Below are 24,355 nucleotides of genomic sequence, written 5' to 3' on the forward strand. Positions count from 1 at the left end.
CATGGGGGCCACACCATAAGTTTGTCCCCTTTTATGCCCATAGCAGCCAGAGATGCAGATGTGTTATGTGCAGCATGAGACGGGGCATTATCATGCATGAAATGATCTCGATGGTCCAGATGGATGGAGTGGAGGATGGCTGGTTGATGGACACCCCATGCAAACACGGCTACGGCGCTAACAAGGAGGAGGTGGAGTAATGTTTTGGGTTGGAATCATGGGGAGAGAGATTGTCGGCCCTTTTAGGATCCCTGAAGGGGTAAAGATGAACTTCATAATGTATGTTGAGTTTCTCAAACAGCACTTCCTTCCATGGTTCAAGAAGAAGAACCGTGCATTCCGCAGCAAGATCATTTTCATGCATGATAATGCCCCGTCTCATGCTGCACATAACACATCTGCATCTCTGGCTGCTATGGGCAGCTATATATTTTTATTCTAAGTTAAATAATAGATGCAGAAATGGTGCAGAAATTCTGCAGCGTCAAAAAACTCAACAAAAGTTCATCGTGGAAATGTAGCCTCAGGTAGTGGGAAGCTGGCTGTCACTCAGCATGACACAGGCAGTCCTGTCATGACACAGGCAGGCCTTTCATGACACAGGCAGTCCTGTCATGACACAGGCAGGCCTTTCATGACACAGGCAGTCCTGTCATGACACAGGCAGGCCTTTCATGACACAGGCAGTCCTGTCATGACACAGGCAGTCCTGTCATGACACAGGCAGGCCTTTCATGACACAGGCAGGCCTTTCATGACACAGTCAGTCCTGTCATGACACAGGCAGGCCTTTCATGACACAGGCAGTCCTGTCATGACACAGGCAGGCCTTTCATGACACAGGCAGTCCTGTCATGACACAGGCAGGCCTTTCATGACACAGGCAGTCCTGTCATGACACAGGCAGGCCTTTCATGACACAGGCAGGCCTGTCATGACACAGTCAGTCCTTTCATGACACAGGCAGGCCTGTCATGACACAGGCAGTCCTGTCATGACACAGGCAGTCCTGTCATGACACAGGCAGGCCTTTCATGACACAAGCAGTCCTGTCATGACACAGGCTGTCCTGTCATGACACAGGCAGTCCTGTCATGACACAGGCAGTCCTGTCATGACACAGGCAGACCTTTCATGACACAGGCAGGCCTTTCATGACAGAGGCAGGCCTTTCATGACACAGGCAGTCCTATCATGACACAGGCAGTCCTTTCATGACACAGGCAGTCCTTTCATGACACAGGCAGGCCTTTCATGACTCAGGCAGTCAACAGAGCTGCCCGAAAGAAGAGCAGCTGCTTTGTTGACGGGACTTCATTGGAGGATGTGGAGTCCCCATGCAGGGGTGGTCTGTGACCGCTCTCAGCTGGCAGAAATCGATGGCACCAGGCAGAACAGGCAGGTACTTATCAGTTACCTGTTTGTTAGTTTTTAGGTCCATAGTAAAAAATAAATAAAATAGTCCCAGATAACCCCTATAAACATGGTGACATGTCCAGTCTGGCCACTATTGCTGCCCACCTGGGTCATCTGTAACAACATTACAACCACAATGAGAAGTTTCACATTGGAGATAACCAGGCTCAGTCCAAGTAGCAGAACTACAAGGAGGTGGGAATAAAACATGTCATTGCTGCTTCATTGATCCTAATCCTTTAATACAATCCGTATAGCCCGAGCCTCCTGGCAACCTCTGATTTCAGATGATTTTGCTTCTGAGGAAGTAGATGGTTGTTCAGCTTCTTTGTAGACATTGACTTAGAAGAATTTGGGCTTTTTTGTAAGTTTTTCCTGTTGAAATTGTAAGCAGAGTTGTAATCATCAATCGTTGTATATTATTACAATATATTATTACAATATTCTCAGGACCACTGCCAACTTCTGGCTTATAGTTTTGTTATTTATTTATTTTTAGGCATGTCTTGTTTTAAAATAATAAACAAAGGCGCACCCATGGATGCAGTGCAGGGCACTCGGGGAGTATCCGCCATCTCAGGACTTCTGAGGCCTTTGATTGTGTGCAGTGATCCGGTAACCGGAGCAGCATATCGCTGTGTGTTTCCCTGATGACGTGCTGTTTCAGTCACCGGACCGCTGCAGCCAATCAACACTTCAACGTTTCTAAGACAACTTTACTTTACCAGATGAGCACCAATATTTTTGTCTATGTCTGTACTATATTATCGTTGTTTCAATATTTTATATTGTTTTATTCTATTCTATTATATTTGCCATATTTCATATTGTATATCTATTATTAATGCCATATAAAGAATAAATGAATACTTGTGTTCTGTGGTCCCTGTTTTAGGAGCGCAGTGATGATCCAGCAGCATCATACGGTGAATGTCCAGGTGAGCATGCCACACGCCATCCCTGCTCAGAAGATAGTCCTTATGCTGCAATTCCAGGGCTACTTCTTTTGTATGGGTCTGATTGCTGAATGCTGCCTGTCTCATAACTTTCTTATTGACTTGGACAGTGTTAGCATTTGGTGACATATATAGACAGGATTTTTCTCCTGTAGATGAAGGAAACATTACATAGAATTATGAACTTAGGAGCCGAGTCATCTAAGAGTTTGAAAAATGTGAAAATTTTGTCATTCTTACGTAAGCGCAGCCAATTTTTCAAAAAACGGCAATGGACTTGAGTGGGCGAGTACATTCTGGCGGTTTTATCAAAATTTACGCCACAATTATTGCCTCATAATGAATTTGGCGCATCTTACTCCAGCTCACTCTGGATCAAGACTGACATACAAAAAGTCAGTCTTGATGAATTTGTCCCCATCTTATCTTCCTTTTATGGGAGAGGGAGCAGTGAGGAGCAGCTGCTGTCACACGGAATTACAAGTGTTCTAAAGATAAGAGAAGTGCACAGGGCATCTCATCTTTATAGTTCATGAGGGCAGGGACAGAACAAAAATGTTTTATCTCCCCAGAGTACCCTTTAAGAGGATAACAATTTTGATCGGAGTGCTTCTTTAGCCTACTGTGGCCGTGCAAGTTGACAGCGCTAAACAAACGTTGAATAAGCTGTGGCACGAGTGCTGCAGCACCTTCAGGCAGCTATTCGGCAGGGGTGCCGACAGTCGTTCTCCCACCGATCTGATGGCTTATTCTAATGAGAGACCATCTAATCCTAGAAAACCCCTATAACTCAATATTAAAAGTGTTATGCTTCCCTTTATGTCTGTGGAGGGAACTCTGAACACTTTAATAATATCTTAAGGAATGACATAGTTTAAGCTTTTGAGTTTGTTTTACGGGTTAATTGAATGCCATTTAGAGAGATTTCTGTACATGTGGCAATAAGTTTTGTACTTTGGGCTGAATCCAGACTCTAGATTAAACGAATCTAAGCTGCCATATCTAGTTAGTCTGTATGATCTGTGCGCTGCTGAGCAAAATGACCGGGGAAGGAGCTCCAGAGGAATATTACTGTGAAAGGCAACATATCATCAGATTCGTGCTGCCCGAACAATGATAGCAGCTACGTATGTTTTACTTTAAAAGCTGAGGCATTTTAAGGGAATCTGTCACTGGGTTTTTGCTATGTAATATGATATCAGAATAATTTAGGGGCAGAGACCCTGATTCCAGTGATGTGTCTCTTACTAGGCTGTGTGTTGCTTCTTCACTGTTTTATAACCAGAAGATTTTCACTACAGAACTAGATGTCTTGTGTCTCCTGGTCAACAACTCTGTGTAACCCCGCCTCCAACACTGATTAGCCACTTTCTGCCTATGCGCAGTATGCACAGGAAGCTGCCAATCAATGGTGTTGGCGGGTTTTACAGGGCTCAGCATTCAGAGAACTGCTAGATCAGCAGACAAAACAGTGATTGTATCAAAATGGCAGGATGTAGATTAGTAACACATCACTGGAATCAGGGTCTCTGCCCCTACATCATGCTGCTCTCAGATTACAAAACAAAACCTGCCGACATATTCCGTTTAAGAGTAACCATACTTTGAATTTGGGGACTATGACTCTCGTCTGACTAGTCTGATCCGACTGGCTTCGCCCCCCACATCAGTTGACTGACAGGTCTCTCCCTGTGTGTGCAGGGAGTACATATTACTCATGGGGAGCGAGGTAGGGAGAAGCTAGCTGGGGACCGCATCTAATTTATTATTATTAAGACAAAATGATCTGTTAGCCTAGGATTTAAAGGGTGAAGACATTTTAAAATATTTGATGCTGGGTAGAGAAAGAATTTGATTAGAGTCCAGAAAGGGCTTAACATCGAGTGTCCCGGTTGTAGAAGACGGCAATGGGGTTTTCATTGTTTATGGGTAAAATATCCAGTTCTTTTACTTCTCTTCTCCAATATTACTTTCTATAATGTATAAACATCTTTACTTTTACCAATATGCAACCTTCATACCTGGTTGAAAAACGATAGTCTGCATTTGTAGTCCACTTATTAAGGAATAATACTGTCTCTCCAGAGAGCGAATATTCTTATTGATGTCATTGGGGTCCTTTTCCGTACGGGTGACAGCCATGAACTGCCCCAAGCTGATGTTGTTCACAGACATATCTGTTATAATAAAACACAGTGTAGATAAAAATGACTCTAAAATAATGAATATTAAGCAACTTTGCAGATAGTATTCCTATATGTCTCCGTGTTGGTAGTCTATAAACACACCCTGAATGCAGAATAATCCTTTGCTTATTTTATTCTTCTGAAAATATTTTTATTAGATCATCAAAATGATCCTCCCGAATCACTGCAGGATCACTTTACACAAGTCTATATGCCGTCCGTATTAATGGATGAGGTTAATCGAAGCTGCGCTATACTCAAAATGCTCCAATATTTTTAACGACTATTTGCAAAGTTGCTTTGTTTTTGCGATAAATCCGTGGTAGAAATAAAACTGGTCCAGGGTATACAGACCCAAACCGAGCATTATACTTACAGTACATACCAAAAGTTTGGACACACCTTCTCATTTAAAGATTTTTCTGTATTTTCATAACTATGAAAATTGTACATTCACACTGAAGGCATCAAAACTATGAATTAACACAGGTGGAATTATATACTTAACAAAAAAGTGTGAAACAACTGAAAATATGTCTTATATTCTAGGTTCTTCAAAGTAGCCACCTTTTGCTTCGATGACTGCTTTGCACACTCTTGGCATTCTCTTGATGAGCTTCAAGAAGAATGGGAAGCATTTAAGGAAACCAGGATGGATGAACACAGAACTTAAACACATGCTAAAAAGAAAGAAAGAAATGTTTATTAAATGGAAAGAGGGAGGCATATCTAAAGAAGATTATAATGCAGTCTGCAGATCCTGCAGGGCACGTATCAGGTTAGCTAAAGCTGACAATGAATTAAGGCTTGCAAGAGATGTCAAAAGCAATAAAAAATGATTTTGGGGGTATGTCAAAAGTAAAAGAAAAGTCAAAGATGCTATAGGATTTTTACAGGATGAAAATGGAGAAATGGTAAGAGAGGATGTTGAGAAGGCCGAACTTTTTAATTCCTATTTTGCATCTGTTTTCTCTCAGAAAGAAAATGTAACATCAACTGATCTTCACTGTCCTTTTAAAGGAATAGAGGAATCCAAGTTATCTGTAAACAGAAAGATTGTGAGGGAATATTTAGCTAACATAAATGAGTTCAAGTCTCCAGGTCCAGATGAATTACACCCCAGAGTACTGAAGGAGATCGTAGAAGAAATTTTAGAACCACTCTCCATAATCTTTGAAAATTCTTGGAGAACAGGAGAAGTCCCAGAAGACTGGAGAAGAGCAAATGTTGTTCCTATCTTCAAAAAGGGGAAGAAGGTGGACCCAGGGAACTATAGGCCGGTGAGTCTGACTTCTATACCAGGAAAGATCTTTGAACAAATTATTAAACAACATGTATGTAAGTACATGAATAAGAATGAAGTGATTAACCAGAGTCAGCATGGGTTTGTAACTAACAAGTCATGTCAGACTAACTTAATTTCCTTCTATGACAGAATCACTGACTGGGTGGATCAGGGAAATGCTGTAGATATAGTATATCTTGACTTCAGCAAAGCATTTGACAAAGTATCTCATACCATCCTTATTGAAAAAATGACCAAGTATGCAATGGACCAGGCAACTGTTAGGTGGATTCATAACTGGCTTAGTGATCGGACTCAATGGGTGGTTGTAAATGGCTTCACATCCAGCTGGATGAATGTCTCAAGTGGGGTACCACAGGGCTCAGTCCTGGGACCTGTATTGTTCAACATCTTTATCAATGATTTAGATGAAGGAATTGAGGGTAAACTGATTAAATTTGCTGATGACACAAAGCTAGGAGGGATAGCTAATACTAGAGAAGAGAGAGAGAGGATTCAAAAAGACCTAAATAAACTGGAGCAGTGGGCAGCAACCAACAGAATGGTTTTTAACAGGGAAAAATGCAAAGTACTACATCTGGGCAATAAAAATGAAAAAAGCATATACAGAATGGGAGGAATAGAGCTAAGCAACAGTACATGTGAAAAAGACTTAGGTATACTAATAGATCATAGACTGAACATGAGTCAACAGTGTGATGCAGCAGCAAAAAAGGCAAATACAATTCTGGGATGTATTAACAGAAGCATACAGTCTAGATCACGTGAAGTCATTATCGGTCTTTACTCCTCTTTGGTCAGACCTCATCTGGAATACTGTGTACAGTTTTGGGCACCACATTTTAAAAAAGACATAGACAAACTGGAGCAAGTTCAGAGAAGAGCGACCAGAATGGTGACTGGTCTGCAAACCATGTCCTATGAGGAACGGTTGCAGGATTTGGGAATGTTTAGCTTGCAAAAAAGAAGACTGAGAGGAGACTTAATAGCTGTCTACAAATATGTCAAGTGCTGTCACATTGTAGAAGGATCATCTTTATTCTCATTTGCACAAGGAAAGACTAGAAGCAATGGGATGAAACTAAATGGGAGGAGACACAGATTAGATATTAGAAAAAACTTTTTGACAGTTAGGGTGATTAATGAGTGGAACAGGCTGCCACGAGAGGTGGTGAGTTCCCCTTCAATGGACGTCTTCAAACAGAGGCTGGACAGACATCTGTCTGAGATGATCTAGTGAATCCTACTTTGAGCAGGGGGTTGGACCAGATGACCCAGGAGGTCCCTTCCAACTCTACCATTCTATGATTCTATGATTTAAGAGGTAGTCACTGGAAATGGTCTTCCAACAATCTTGAAGGAGTTCCCAGAGATGCTTAGCACTTGTTGGCCCTTTTGCCTTCACTCTGTGGTCCAGCTCACCCCAAACCATCTCGATTAGGTTCAGGTCTGGTGACTGTGGAGGCCAGGTCATCTGGCGTAGCACCCCATCACTCTCCTTCTTGGTCAAATAGCCCTTACACAGCCTGGAGGTGTGTTTGGGGTCATTGTCCTGTTGAAAAATAAATGATGGTCCAACTAAACGCAAACCGGATGTAATAGCATGCCGCTGCAAGATGCTGTGGTAGCCATGCTGGTTCAGTATACCTTCAATTTTGAATAAATCCCCAACAGTGTCACCAGCAAAGCACCCCCACACCATCACACCTCCTCCTCCATGCTTCACGGTGGGAACCAGGCATGTAGAGTCCATCCGTTCACCTTTTCTGCGTAGCACAAAGACACGATCGTTGGAACCAAAGATCTCAAATTTGGACTCATCAGACCAAAGCACAGATTTCCACTGGTCTAATATCCATTCCTTGTGTTCTTTAGCCCAAACAAGTCTCTTCTGCTTGTTGCCTGTCCTTAGCAGTGGTTTCCTAGCAGCTATTTTACCATGAAGGTCTGTTGCACAAAGTCTCCTCTTAACAGTTGTTGTAGAGATGTGTCTGCTGCTAGAACTCTGTGTGGCATTGACCTGGTCTCTAATCGGAGCTGCTTTTAACCTGCGATTTCTGAGGCTGGTGACTCGGATAAACTTATCCTCAGAAGCAGAGGTGTCTCTTGGTCTTCCTTTTCTGGGGCGGTCCTCATGTGAGCTAGTTTCTTTGTAGTGCTTGATGGTTTTTGCAACTGCACTTGGGGACACTTTCAAAGTTTTCCCAATTTTTCACACTGACTGACCTTCATTTCTTAAAGTAATGATGGCCACTTGTTTTTCTTTACTTAGCTGCTTTTTTCTTGCCATAATACAAATTCTAACAGTCTATTCAGTAGGACTATCAGCTGTGTATCCACCTGACTTCTGCACAATACAACTGATGGTCCCAACCCCATTCAAAAGGCAAGAAATCCCACTTATTAAACCTGACAGGGCACACCTGTGAAGTGAAAACCATTTCTGGTGACTACCTCTTGAAGCTCATCAAGAGAATGCCAAGAGTGTGCAAAGCAGTCATCAAAGCAAAAGGTGGCTACTTTGAAGAACCTAGAATATAAGACATATTTTCAGTTGTTTCACACTTTTTTGTTAAGTATATAATTCCACATGTGTTAATTCATAGTTTTGATGCCTTCAGTGTGAATGTACAATTTTCATAGTCATGAAAATACAGAAAAATCCTTAAATGAGAAGGTGTGTCCAAACTTTTGGTCTGTACTGTATGTATTTTTTTATGATTTTTAAAATGGAATTACCTGTTTCTCACAGTATTAGGGTAGAATTAGGTGTCGCAAGAAATACTCTGACTATGATGTCATAATCAACCTATGTGCAAAATTTCAAAACATTCCAGCTGATCGAAGACAAAAACATTGAAAATTGTTTTCCTTTTTATTATATTTTTTCAATCCTTTTTTCATGATACTTTTTGGACTATGAAGTATTAATATTACAATAAATTTTCAATGTTTTTGTCTTAATTGGGCTGGAATATTGTGAAATTTTGCACTTTTCTGGACACCTGGACTCTTTAGAAAAAAACATAATAACACTATATCTGATTATCATGTAACTTATTCCCTCCATTTCTCAGCTGCCCTTGTGCAGTCATCATATACATATACATTAGACTAACGTTCGACTGACAATCTAATGTGTACGGGGGCCCTGACTCTTACCCGACAAATAATATCAGGGAAGATAACGATCCAGCATGTCCGATTTGAGACTGCCAATTATTTTGTTCTCTAAGGCTTTGTGCCCACGATGCAGAAATGTTCAGGATTTTTTCCTGAGTGTTTCTGCATCTTCCTGGCAGAAAAAACGCATGCGGATTGTACATGCGGATTGTACATGCGGTTTCCTGCCAGGGACATGAGGATGTGAAGCGTTCTTCACTTGCATTTCCGCATGCGGGTTGACAAGCGCTTTCCAAGCGATTTTAGCATCACTTGGAAAGTGCTTTACAACTTGGTCACACTATATAAATCCATGCAAACAGCATGGATTTATATAGTGTGACCCGAGAGAATGTCAAAAAATATAAAATAAATCTATACTTACTTTCTGATGGCCTCCGCAGTCTTGCTTCACCGTCCCGGCTGCCGGCAGATCGCGGTACACTGAAGGACCTGCCGATGTCAGCGTCGCGTGACCCGTCACATGACTGTGATGTCAGCGCAGGTCCTTCAGTCCATCGTGATCTGCCGGCATGAGAGGAGGAGCACATTGGGGGCCATCAGAAGGTAAATATACAGTATATTTATTTTTATTTTATTCTTTTTTTTTTTTACAGTTTTCTATGGTATCCAGGTCCGGAGGAGAGTCTCCTCTTCTCTAGACCTGGGAACCGTCCGCACATTGGAACGCATGGAATGTGCATCTACATATACAGTGATGCGGAATCCATGCGTTCCAATGCAAGTCAATGGCGGCGAAAACGCAGCACTTCCGCAAAATAATTGGTAGTGCTGCGTTTTTTTCCGCAATGATAATCCGCAGCGGAAATTTCCGCAGCATGTGCACAGCACATGCGGATTATCATTGGGGAACATGGCAGGCCTTCTACCATGCGTTTTTTAAGCGTTTTTGCCGCTGCGGAAACGCTTAAAAAACGCATCGTGGGCACACAGCCTAAGAGATAAGCAGCCGCCAGAGGAATCTGGTAGCAGATCACTCAGAGAGAACACAGGAGCGCTTGGCAAAGTGAGGTTTCTTGTGTATGGGGAAGTAGGGCGACATAGCTGACTGTCGAACCATTGTCCGCCTGTCAGCTATCTAAAGTGTATGTTGGAGGACTTAAAGGGAATCTTTCAGCAGGTTTTTGCTATGTAATCTGAAGACACCATGCTGTAGGGGTTAAAACACAGATTTCAGCAATACCTCTCTTATCAAGCTTGGAGGTTTTGTTTGCTTACCATGATTGTTTTAGCACCAGGAGCTTTATCATTGCTGTGACCCAGCAGCTGAAGCATACTGGTCTGACTCCGCCCTCTTCTTTGATAAGTGGCTCACTGTCAATGGACATTGTATATCCAGAGCCTGGTGTGGGTGGGGTTAGCTTTCTCAGCTCTGCTTCATTGCTAAATTTACAAACTCTGATTGTGTGGGAAGGCTGCACCCAGTAAACTAAGTGATACATCGTTAGTTTCAGGCTCTTTTCCTACATCATGCTGCTCTCAGATGAGGTAGCAAAAACCTGCTGACAGATTCCCTTTAAATGTCTGTTTTCTCAGAGATGGTGGAGACTTGTTGCTCTGACGATATCATGCCCGGGGAGCTCCAGAGTTAAGTTGTGACATCTTGATAGTATTTTCTAAAGTAGAAGAGGCTTTGTCAATAGTATACAGCAACACGGCACCAGGGTTGAATCCTCAAGATGCCATATCTCTCAGAAAGCTGCCTGCACCTCCATTTAAAGGGAAAGTTTTGCATGCTTATCATAGTAACTCATATTAAAGGGATTTTCTGGTAACTATTCTGGGGCAATTCAGCTGTATTGGTAGGAGGCTGCTATTTCTATATTTCTATAGTTTATGCACTGTCAAATTAAACACTTTGGTAATATTCATTTTATCAGGTCTTTTACTAGTGGGAATAATGTTCATATAGTAATATTTATTTATTATGACTTGTCACATATGAGTTTAAATAGGTTTTTATGCATACATATATGTGTGTGTGTGTATATATATATATATATATATATATATATATATATATATATATATATATATATATACACACATATATATATATATATATATATTTATTTTTCCATAATTGTTTACACGATCACATCAGACCGTCTGTACAGGCCTCAGTCCTATTCAGTTTAATGGTTAGTGATATTCCTGATGATTGCTCCCCCTGATCCTCAGACTAGACGACTATCATTTTCTGAGCATTAGAACCATTGAAAAAAGGTAAAAAAAAAAAGGCAACATGATCAGTTTTATATCAACACAACAATGCAAAAAAATTAATTTCATAAATGTTTGCCTTTTTTATTGCAGTTTCTAAGACATATTTTTGAAACTGTGATCACATTTCTCATGCATTTTGATTGCAGTTTTTACAGGTGATTTTCAATGCTGTGGTTTCTTTATTGTAGTCAACATGAGGGAAAAAAACTGCAAAACTGCTAAAAAAATCTGAGATAAAATTGAATACCTCAAAAAAAAAAAAAAATAGCACATAGCTTTCAGCTTCCTAATGTGAACGGACAAAACTGCACAAATATTGTTAATACACGTCCACTTAGGCCAGGGGTCTCAAACTTGGCTGGGTATATGGGCCGCACATGGAAAAAATTTGAATTTGGGGGGCCGCATTCTTTGCAGGTCAAAGTGACATTTTTAATGATACCATTTTTTTTTTTTGTATACACCGTCTGAACATTTTTGCTGTGTTTATTTTATTTTTTTATAGCTTGGGTCGTTACGGATGTGTAGCGATAATAAACGTGCACGTTTTGTGTTTAGTTTATATATAAAACAGCATTTTTAGTGGCAAAATATTTTTTCATGCTTTATTTTTAATTTTTACTATTTTGGTTCCTCCAATTGGCCACATACAGTAATATTGTTTTACAATTAGCACTATCTAGTAATTCTGGCAAACATCTAGTAATATGCCCCATCCTGGTGGTCCCAATCTTGTAGTAATATGCCCCATCCTGGTGGTCCCAATCTTGTAGTAATGTGCCTCATCCTGGTGGTCCCCATCTTGCAGTAATGTGCCCCATCTTGGTCCTCATCTTGCAGTAATGTGCCCCATCCTGGTGGTCCCCATCTTCCAGTAATGTGCCCCACCCTGGTCCTCGTCTTGCAGTAATGTGCCCCATCCTGGTGGTCCCCATCTTCCAGTAATGTACCCCATCCTGGTGGTCCCCATCTTGCAGTAATGTGCCCGATCCTAGTGGTCCCCATCTTGCAGTAATGTGCCCCATCCTGGTCCCCATCTTGCAGTAATGTGCCCCATCCTGGACCCACTTTGTAGTAATGTGCCCCATCCTGATCCCCACATTGTAGTAATGTGCCCCATCCTGGTGGTCCCCATCTTGCAGTAATGTGCCCCATCCTGGTGGTCCCAATCTTGTAGTAATATGCCCCATCCTGGTGGTCCCAATCTTGTAGTAATATGCCCCATCCTGGTGGTCCCAATCTTGTAGTAATATGCCCCATCCTGGTCCCCACATTGTAGTAATGCGCCCCATCGTGGTGGTCCCCATCTTGCAGTAATGTGCCCCATCCTGGTGGTCCCAATCTTGTAGTAATATGCCCCATCCTGGTGGTCCCAATCTTGTAGTAATGTGCCCCATCCTGGTGGTCCCCATCTTGCAGTAATGTGCCCCATCCTGGTCCCCACCTTGTAGTAATGTGCCCCATCCTGGTGGTCCCCACCTTGTAGTAATGTGCCCCATCCTGGTGGTCCCCACCTTGTAGTAATGTGCCCCATCCTGGTGGTCCCCATCTTGCAGTAATGTGCCCCATCCTGGTCCCCATCTTGCAGTAATGTGCCCGATCCTGGTCCCCACCTTGTAGTAATGTGCCCCATCCTGGTGGTCCCCACCTTGTAGTAATGTGCCCCATCCTGGTGGTCCCCATCTTGTAGTAATGTGCCCCATCCTGGTGGTCCCCATCTTGCAGTAATGTGCCCCATCCTGGTCCTCATCTTGCAGTAATGTGCCCCATCCTGGTCCCCATCTTGCAGTAATGTGCCCCCATCCTAGTGGTCCTCATCTTGCAGTAATGTGCCCCATCCTGGTCCCCACTTTGTAGTAATGTGCCCATCCTGGTCCCCATCTTGCAGTAATGTGCCCCCATCCTAGTGGTCCTCATCTTGCAGTAATGTGCCCCATCCTGGTCCCCATCTTGCAGTAATGTGCCCCCATCCTAGTGGTCCTCATCTTGCAGTAATGTGCCCCATCCTGGTCCTCATCTTGCAGTAATGTGCCCCATCCTGGTCCCCATCTTGCAGTAATGTGCCCCCATCCTAGTGGTCCTCATCTTGCAGTAATGTGCCCCATCCTGGTCCCCACTTTGTAGTAATGTGCCCATCCTGGTCCCCATCTTGCAGTAATGTGCCCCCATCCTAGTGGTCCTCATCTTGCAGTAATGTGCCCCATCCTGGTCCCCATCTTGCAGTAATGTGCCCCCATCCTAGTGGTCCTCATCTTGCAGTAATGTGCCCCATCCTGGTCCCCACTTTGTAGTAATGTGCGCCATTCTGGTCCTCGTCTTGCAGTTATGTGCCCCATCTTGCAGTAATGTGCCCCATCCTGGTGGTCCCCATCTTGTAGTAATGTGCCCCATTCTAATGAGTGGAGGAAAATCTGCAGCAAAAACGCGCTTTTTTGCCTCTGTGTTTTTCCTGCCAAGAGATGCAGAAATGGTGCAGAAATTTCTGCACCAAATATTTAGCGTGTGCACATACCCTTAGGCTGTGTGCCCACGATGCAATTTTGCTGCGGAATTTCTGCAGTGGAAACGCTTTTAAAACGCTTGGTAATCCGTGCCCCATGGTCCCCAATGACAATCCGCATGTTTTGTGCACATGCTGTGGAATTTTCCGCAGCGGATTTTCTGTGCGGAAAAATCCACAGCATGTCCATTATTTGTGCTTTTCCGCATGCGGAATTGCCTACTCAATGAATTTGAAAAACGCATGGCAAATCCGCATGTCAAAACGCTTCAAAAACGTGTGTTTAAATCTGCCTGCGTTTTTACTGGCAAGGACATGCAGAAATGCTGCGGAAATTTTCTGCTTCAATTAAACGTACTGCTTTTGAACGCTGCAAGATCAAAGAAAATGATGAGTTTTCATATTTTAGTGCTGCCATCTAGAGGCGAATGTAAATACTACATGGACATTTCATGATGTGTCTAATCGCTATGCTAATAAGAAATAAGTTCAGCTAATAATAAGCCTACTTATATGAAATAATCATCGTTGGTACAGAGAGTGAACTAAAGAAGCACAATCCCTTAGGGCCCAATTCATTACTGCATTTGTGCCTTTTTTTGTCTACATTTTGCTATTTCTCATTTATGCTTTATTTGTCCCTTCTTTAGAGAATATTTTATGTGTTTTCCTAAATGCCTAAAGCGCATTTTTGATTGTGTGCAATCTTCATGAAGTGTGGGCACAATTTTGAAGAACTTGGTGCAAAAAAATCCCATTGGAATACCACAAGGCAGAAAAAGAAAAGTGACTTCAAAAACCTGCAAACGATGAATTGGGCCCTAGTTTTTCTCCTCTGATGGTGCTAGTAGTAGTAGTAGTAGTATGAGAGATGAGTACAAGATACCGGCAGTATGAATGACCTGGATACTGATTTTGTACTGAGTCCAAACTCTGGGGCACAAAGTTATAAAGAAAATCACAGATGTAACAGTGTCCTGAAATCACAGACTACAATATTCACCTGCACCCAGTTGTAGCATTAGTCAGTTTTGTGCTATAATAGGACACCATAGAGGTGCATGCATCTCTGCCTGCTTCCATCCTCATATTGTATTATGTGTCTGTTTATAAAGCCACAAGAGGGGAGAGAAGAATGTGGCATACAAGAATTTAAAGGAAATCTGTCAGGAAGCTCAATTATCCCCCCCACCATAGAAGGATATATAGGCGTGCCGGTTTTTGAAATGTAAATCTATTGACACCTTTACATCTTGTATCTGCTGCTGCATTCCTGACACATAAGTATTTTAATGTGTATGCAAATGAAGCAGTAAGTGCTCTTCCCATGACAGAGCACTTAACAAGCCTCAGCCTCACAAGGTTGTTTCCCCGCCCAGCACCAGTCTCTTTAGCCTGATTAATAGCTCACTGCCTGTGTGACTTCAGGTAAGGAAATCAGACAGTAAGATATCAAAATGCGTATAAATGAAAATGTTAATTTCTCCGGAATGCAGCAACAGAGAAAACATCTAAAAGTGTTGATGGATTTACATTTCAAGGACCTGCATGCCCATGTATGCCTTTATTAGGAGGGTTGATTTTACTGACAGATTCCCTTTAAGTTTTCCATAAAATTTGACTTTAAAACTTGGTGATGTTGTGTGAAAAGAAGGAGAGGATTTGGAGCTCTGCATCAGAAAAAAAGTTGTAGCCGCTATAAAAATTATGAAATTAATTAGCACAGAACATTGGACCAACTACAAAACACCCGTGTTATTATTTACTCCGCACTCAACCATTCTCCTCCCAATCTCGAAGAGAGTTTTTTTTTATTTTCAGAAAACCCGTTCCCAGATGCAGATGGCTTTAAAAAAAAAAAAAAATAACCAAACTGTGCATTACTCACCCTTTCTGGGTCCAACACTGTGTCTCTGCTGCTACTTCTGGTGTCTTTTTGTGTCCGCAGTGGTAACATAATTTTGACAGCGCTTCAGCCATTCATTGAACTCAGCAGCTTGTGCTGTCAATATGGGTTGTTGACGTGATGTCAGCGCTGCAGACAATAACAGACACCAAGAGCAGCAACAGAGACTTAGTGCTGGACCCAGTGAGGGTGAGTAAAGTACTTTTTTTTTTCTTTCAAAACAAACCATACCCAGTGGTAGGCAGGGGTTTCCTGAAAAAGGGGAAACCCTTTAAAGTGTATCTTAAACTCCACATTTCCAGGAAGGCCTTTTCTTTATCTTAAAGTTGCCGATACATATCTCCTGATTGCCCCATACAGAGGTCACACTACGTATTTTACAGCAGGGTAGCAATACTCCTCTTCCATTTTTTGAGGAGTATGCAATTTTTGCCATTTGTAATACACTGACATACAAAATGTTAAGAGCTTGCTATTTATGCAGGAAACCATTATTATAACTTGTAACAATTCTTCCATAGAGAATTGAGGTAAAGCAATCATACATCACACCCTTTCACATAACTGCTGTATGTATCCAGTTATTGACTTCAGCAATCACCTGTGTATTCTGCCCTATAAAAACTGAACTTTTCAGGTCCCTTAGGACAAGAGTGTCCCGACCAGTAGAGTACGGTTCGTTATTAATGTCAAAATTCAAGTGGCTACCACACCTAGGTCAGCATAGCTAGGGCCACGTCCGCCAGTCACATAGCACCCGCTAGGGCTGCCCTATAACATCTGACAGGCCAATCCAACCCCAGCGGGACAGTGGCACTTACCAGCCCACATTAACCATAGCCAGGACCACAGCACCAGCCATAGCAAACCCAGTCAGGGCAATAAAACCTACCTGTACACCAGAACCTACCAAGGCCACCAATCCAACCCACTGATCACAAGCAGCTAGTGTGACCAATAAATCTATAGTTTTCATACACCTAGATGGATGAACCACACCCCAATGCAATTGGTCATACCTAACCGCGTACACGGTCATACAACAGCCTGGAATCCACATGGACTAGGGCTAGGGTTAGGGCTAGGTAATAAAAGTTAAAGAAATGTGAAAAAAAATACAAAAGGGAAAAATACAAAAATAATGTATAACTTTTTAAAACAAAATAAATTTTATATAAGATTCCAGAAAAAAAAGAAGAGAAATACTAGAGGGCAAACTATAATTACATCAGTATTTTCTTAATATACAATACATGTGCTGGGGGGGATAAAGGTCCACGTGTTTGGGGCACAAAATACTTGCCTTGCCCTGGGTACTGGCAGCCAATGCGACATCACTCTCTGCGGATTATGTTGGCCCTATGTAAAAACAAATATATATTATTTATTATTGTTATTATTACCACTACTACTAAATGATAGATGATAATACACTTTACATTTCAGATTGTTGTATTTTCTGTAATGATGACTTTTTAACCCCTTTTACATGTACCATCTAGGTCTCTGCGATCTGTGAGGCACTAACACAATATAATACAGTAAATTCTTTATAGGCAGTGATGTTTATCAGTATTATTTCTGTAGTGAGGAATATAAAAATGATCATCGTACATATGCACATAACTCACAGCACCGTACACATATGTGTGAAGGAACATTATGATCTCAGACTTCACCGTGGTGCACTTTCAGCGGATACGCCAGGGCAATCTCCCAGTAAATATGCTGAATATATTTACAGTTACACCCGTTTGGCATCCATCGGGCCATTTGGTGTGAACATAGCCTCATAGCAATCTTTGTTTGTGAAACTCCCTCTGCTGCAGTATGTGAACACATCCTTAGGCACTTGGCTGTATCATGGTTCTGCTAAACTCTGCTGTTGCGGCTCTATTCACTGAAATATCATTCTCTTCTTAACTTTCTATTATATAGAAGTATATGGGTCTTACTTATGCCTCTTTAGTGAAGAACATATCCAAAACTTAAGCTCATAGAGAGAACTGCATGTTGCGTGCCAACAGTATGTATCACAGAGCCATGGGGACTCCATGTCCCGCTGTACAGCCTCTTCACTTTTCGATGTGCGTAAGGACTTAGGTTACTGTAACTTTTAATTTTCTTTCGTCATGCAGAAATGTTATTTCCCATAATTTGTCAATTTAGAAATAATTAACCTTCACTTATGGATTCGCACCTTGTGCCTTTCCGTTGGGCATAGTGCTGTAGTCAGCTCTCACTAGCTAATATGGGCAGGTTTAGAAGTGCTGAAGTGCAATTTCATAACCTTTATAATAATCGAGCAATACATTATAATTAATTACTTCTCCTTGCAACGTATAAGTATCCGGGACAGGATTCGGCTCATGAAAATGCAATTAGCCTAATTATTATTCCACAATGTAATGAGTTTCATTGCATGAGTGCCACATTTAATTGCTGGATTTAAAGAAAACTCGACTCTTTAAGTGTGGCTTGGAAAATTCTTTATTTTACCTGTCAAGTACTAAATTTAGTTACCTTGTAGCCTCTTGATGGGGGCTCAGATGATAGTTACATAGTAAGGGCAGGTGCAGATGACCATATTTTCGGTCAATCTGACAAAACATGGGATCACAATGTTATTCTATGGGGTCGTGCACATGTCCCATTCCTTTCTTCCTCGGATAGAGACAGTAAAAAAATCGCAGCTCGATTTGCGTCTGATATTCGGATCGCACTCAGCCATGCAAGTCTGAGAATCAGGGTCTGAATATGCAAATTAAACTCTGATCAGAGTGTGATCTGACGTTCTCAGATGAGGAGAAGATGGAAAAAAAATTCTCCATCTTCTCCATTTTGTTAGTCTGTTAAAATCGGACCACACTCAGATGTCATCAGAGTGCAGTCCAATTTTTTTCACAGACTCATAGACTTGCATGGCTGATTGTTATCCGAATATCGGATGCAAATCGAGCATGCAGCGATTATTTTTTACCTTAGGCACTCTCTGTCCCAGGAAAAAAAAGTATGCTAGCATTATGTCACCTGGTGCACTTGTAAGATTGTTTAAGTCACATGAGCGCTGCAGCCTATCAGTGGTCACTGATGGGTTGCAGCCTTCATACTTTCTTGCGACGGAACTGTGATTCTTACTTAAATCCTTAAAATAAGCACTCGTCCGGTCCAAGAGATCTATGTAAAATGTATTTAAGTAGTTTTTAATGTAAAATATGGTGAAACATCCATCTTCACGGGGTATTCCCTATATCAGTAAGTGATGCTATATTGCTAGGTTATCTCATACAGTAACGAGCACCAGAGGTCTAGTAATGAAAAGACTTAAGCAGTAGTTGAGTGCCGCATACGTTGCACATTTTTCCTCTGGGGCATTCCCGGCCTCCCACTACAGCGGGGGTGTATTCAAGTGAATGAGCAGATAGTGCTCCCCCATTTACAGACATGCAGTATATGTCATTTTATGACTGATAGGGGACAGTTGGTTTTGACAGTATTATGTGACAAAAGTCTGTCCAGAGCCACAGCCTTAATGTTGTGGTTAAATGCAGACTCTAATAATAAGCTACTACCCCATTTTTGTGGTCCATGATCACTTGGACTATTATTAGGAATATAAAGTGACATTTGCTGAATTAATATGGCATTGGATGACTGGTCCCTCCTTGTCAGATGCGGGAAGGTTAGGAACTGACCAATGTTCCATCAAAGGTGGCCAATCTGGTGGTTACCCGTCTGCTGCAGACCAGGTATCATGCAGAAGATTTTTTGGGCAATGGCAGCATGCTGAAATGTCACTTCATATTCAGACAGATGCATGCTCGAGATCACACAATTTTCTAGGTAAACCTACAAAACTACGAGACCACTACTATTCGTCATTCATTTAACAATCAATTTTTATCTACATGTCCAAAGGGTCTGCTGTATTCCGACCACTTCTCTACGGCTCCTCAGCCAACGATCTACTGCTGATGAAGTCACAAGGAGACCACATCACTTCAGATCCAAGATCAGTATGTTAGCTATAAATCCAGATCAGACCCTCTAGATTTATAAGGCTTTAAAAATTAATTGAAATTAAAAATGGAGGCCGGGTTAGTCAAAATGGTGCCTGATATCCCCATATAAAGCCTTTACATACATGACATTCCACATCTACTCATCTAATCTAATATCACCAGCACATGACATCTCTGTCCCATTTAATAGACAGAGTACATGACAACCCCTATCTAATACCTCCAGTACACGACATCCCCCATCTAATACCTCCAGTACACGACATCCCCCATCTAATACCTCCAGTACACGACATCCCCCATCTAATACCTCCAGTACACGACATCCCCCATCTAATACCACCAGTACACGGCATCCCCCATCTAATAATAGCAGTACACGGCATCCTCCATCTAATACCACCAGTACACGACATCCCCCATCTAATACCACCAGTACACGGCATCCCCCATCTAATACCACCAGTACACGACATCGCCCATCTAATACCTCCAGTACACGACATCCCCCATCTAATACCACCAGTACACGGCATCCCCCATCTAATAATACCAGTACACGGAATCCCTCCTCTAATAATAGCAGTACACGGCATCCTCCATCTAATACCTCCAGTACACGACATCCCCCATCTAATACCTCCAGTACACGACATCCCCCATCTAATAATACCAGTACACGGCATCCCTCCTCTAATAATAGCAGTACACGGCATCCCCCATCTAATACCACCAGTACACGGCATCCCCCATCTAATAATACCAGTACACGGCATCCCCCATCTAATACCACCAGTACACGACATCCCCCATCTAATACCTCCAGTACACGACATCCCCCATCTAATACCTCCAGTACACGGCATCCCCCATCTAATACCTCCAGTACACGGCATCCCCCATCTAATACCTCCAGTACACGGCATCCCCCATCTAATAATACCAGTACACGGCATCCCCCCATCTAATACAACCAGTGCATGACATCCCCCATCTAATACCACCAGTACACGGCATCCCCCCATCTAATACCACCAGTGCATGACATCCCCCATCTAATACCACCACTATATGACATCCCCCATCTAATACCACAAGCACAGGACACAACCAGTCCATCTAATAGACTCAGTACATGATATCCCCCATCTATTACAACCATTACATGACATCCTCCATCTCCTGCAACCTTTATGGGGTGGGAGGTGGAACCACTGTGCCTTGGTGCAAGGATAGACCAGAGGGGCGTGACTAGGTGCCTCACCAAATCCGACCTTAGATCTACAGGGGCTTAACGACTCCGTGATCTGAGGATGGACAAGGGAAGTGGACCAGGTGCTACTCCGGTACTGACCTCCAAGAACAGGAGGCGGGCATAGGCAGGCTGGTACGGCTGATGGACAGGCAGGCTGGTACGGCTGATAGGTGGGCGCGGCTGCTAGACATTGACATTCGGATGCATGCACTGGGACTTGAGAACTGAACAGAGTGTTACTAACAAAGTTGCACAGGCACCTCCATATTGGAAGAGATGCCTTAAATAATAAATGTCATTCGGCCATTGGCCGGGGACACTTTAGGACGGCATGCACGATCCCTTTAAGAGGGGAGCGCCCGCGCCCTAAGCACAATGCCCGGGATCTGCACGCGGTGCGCGCACCCCGGGCAGTGTCAACGTGGTGAGAGGATACCGGAGCAGGACACTCTGGCCAGGGGCCGCGGCAGTAAGGGGGTCGGCTTCTCTGCCGGGGGGGATGAGGGCAGAAGGCAGAGACTCCGGCACTACACTTTACATGACATCCTCCATCTAATACTTCCAGTACATGACATCCCCCATCTAATACTTCCAGTACACGACATCCCCCATCTAATACCACCAGTACATGACATCCCCCATCTAATACCACTAGTGCATGGCATCCCCCATCTAATACCACTAGTGCATGGCATCCCCCATCTAATACCACTAGTGCATGGCATCCCCCATCTAATACCACCAGTGCATGGCATTCCCCATCTAATACCACCAGTGCATGGCATCCCCCATCTAATACCACCAGTGCATGGCGTCCCCCATCTAATACCACCAGTGCATGGCGTCCCCCATCTAATACCACCAGTGCATGGCGTCCCCCATCTAATACCACCAGTGCATGGCGTCCCCCATCTAATACCACCAGTGCATGGCAACCCCCATCTAATACCACCAGTGTATGGCAACCCCCATCTAATACCACCAGTACATGACATCCCCCATCTAATACCACCAGTGCATGGCATGCCCCATCTATTTCCACCACTATATGACATCCCACATCTAATACCACAAGCACAGGACACAACCACGGCATCTAAAAGACCCAGTACAGGATATCCCCCATCCCACCATGTTTTCTCATGAAAAATGATGGCCTGATTACCTTCAGTGTGCTGTATCAGACCTTCGGCTGCGTTTGGGCAGGGTGTCATCACCGTTTTATCAGTTTTTCTCATTTGTAAAGAAAACTGATGGAGTTTCTCGAGCCTCTGCTAGGGAACAATCAGTGAAAAACAGATGCAACTAGGATGCCATCAGTGTGCTGGCCGAGATTTTGATAGACTATTAGAGTTGCATTGGCGCGTTTGAACTGTAAATCGGACTGCAAAATACACTTACATGTGAACAGACTCCTATGCTATAATGGCCACGTGTTCTATCCATGAAAAACCTTTATATTACACGACTGTGAAAAATGGACGTCTGAATGAGGCCTCAGATTATGCTCAAACGTTTTTCCAGTTCATTTGCTTGTCTGTGTAGAAAATGGACAACATATGGACCAATGTTACAAAATGCAACATTCTGTGTGGGAAAAATAAATCGCAGCATGTGCTAGTCTAAGACATTTTTCAGATGAGACTTGCTTACACATTAAGTAGGTGCACAAAAAAAAAACAGATGCAATATGTCCATATTGCATCTATTTATAATGGATCCATGGCAAAGAAAAATTTGTGCCTTTTTATTATTTTTTTGTTATAATGTAAAAAAATGGATGACATACGAGATGAAAGAAGGGTATTCCTTTTCTTATTGAAAAATGGACGACTTTTCATAAACATGTGTGAACTTCACCTTGCAGTCTAGCACTGGGCACCTTTAGCACCTCATTGAAAGAGGTTAGCAAGTTTGGAAATAAAATTATTGTTCCCCGGGCATCAGCTTGTAAAGAGTTGTAATAGAAAAGCATAGTTTTCACTCATGTTTTATTTTGGCTGCTTCACTAATATAAAGTACAGACCAAAAGTTTGGACACACCTTCTCTTTTAAAGATTTTTCTGTATTTTCTTGACTATGAAAATTGTACATTCACACTGAAGGCATCAAAACTATGAATTAACACATGTGGAATTATATACTTAACAAAAAAGTGTGAAACAACTGAAAATATGTCTTATATTCTAGGTTCTTCAAAGTAGCCACCTTTTGCTTTGATGACTGCTTTGCACACTCTTGGCATTCTCTTGATGAGCTTCAAGAGATAGTCACCGGAAATGGTCTTCCAACAATCTTGAAGGAGTTCCCAGAGATGCTTAGCACTTGTTGGCCCTTTTGCCTTCACTCTGCGGTCCAGCTCACCCCAAACCATCTCGATTGGGTTCAGGTCTGGTGAATGTGGAGGCCAGGTCATCTGGCGTAGCACCCCATCACTCTCCTTCTTGGTCAAATAGCCCTTTCACAGCCTGGAGGTGTGTTTGGGGTCATTGTCCAGTTGAAAAATAAATGATGGTCCAACTAAACGCAAACCAGATGGAATAGCATGCCGCTGCAAGATGCTGTGGTAGCCATGCTGGTTCAGTATGCCTTCAATTTTGAATAAATCCCCAACAGTGTCACCAGCAAAGCACCATCACACCTCCTCCTCTATGCTTCACGGTGGGAACCAGGCATGTAGAGTCCATCCATTCACCTTTTCTGCGTCGCACAAAGACGCGGTGGTTGGAACCAAAGATCTCAAATTTGGACTCATCAGACCAAAGCACAGATTTCCACTGGTCTAATGTCCATTCCTTGTGTTCTTTAGCCCAAACAAGTCTCTTCTGCTTGTTGCCTGTCCTTAGCAGTGGTTTCCTAGCAGCTATTTTACCATGAAGGCCTGCTGCACAAAGTCTCCTCTTAACAGTTGTTGTAGAGATGTGTCTGCTGCTAGAACTCTGTGTGGCATTGACCTGGTCTCTAATCTGAGCTGCTGTTAACCTGTGATTTCTGAGGCTGGTGACTCGGATAAACTTATCCTCAGAAGCACAGGTGACTCTTGGTCTTCCTTTCCTGGGGCGGTCCTCATGTGAGCCAGTTTCTTTGTAGCGCTTGATGGTTTTTGCAACTGCACTTGGGGACACTTTCAAAGTTTTTCCAATTTTCCGGACTGACTGACCTTCATTTGTTAAAGTAATGATGGCCACTCGTTTTTCTTTACTTGGCTGCTTTTTTCTTGCTATAATATGAATTCTAACAGTCTATTCAGTAGGACTATCCGCTGTGTATCCACCAGACTTCTGCACAACACAACTGATGGTCCCAACCCCATTTATAAGGCAAGAAATCCCACTTATTAAACCTGACAGGGCACACCTGTGAAGTGAAAATAATTTCCGGTGACTACCTCTTGAAGCT

General features: G+C 42.7%; 1 protein-coding gene and 1 long non-coding RNA gene across 2 annotated transcripts in view; one reads left to right on the forward strand and one right to left on the reverse strand.

Annotated features, from left to right (window-relative positions):
- The window catches only part of XYLB (xylulokinase), a 452,351-nt gene that overhangs the window by 3,549 nt on the left and 424,447 nt on the right, over positions 1-24,355 (forward strand). Inside the window, exon 2 of the mRNA XM_073677727.1 lies at positions 2,312-2,354. The gene's annotated coding sequence lies outside the window, so the exon portion shown is untranslated. The remainder of the gene's footprint in view (positions 1-2,311; positions 2,355-24,355) is intronic.
- On the reverse strand, positions 2,286-4,537 carry LOC141265095 (uncharacterized). Its single transcript, XR_012320046.1, has 2 exons — positions 4,394-4,537; positions 2,286-2,521 (listed from the first exon to the last, which is right to left on the reverse strand). It is a non-coding gene; the product is annotated as an uncharacterized lncRNA (long non-coding RNA).

This window comes from Phyllobates terribilis, unplaced genomic scaffold (assembly GCF_046119375.1).
Source record: "Phyllobates terribilis strain yellow unplaced genomic scaffold, ASM4611937v1 Scaffold_4__5_contigs__length_816908805, whole genome shotgun sequence".
Taxonomy (NCBI): domain Eukaryota; kingdom Metazoa; phylum Chordata; class Amphibia; order Anura; family Dendrobatidae; genus Phyllobates; species Phyllobates terribilis.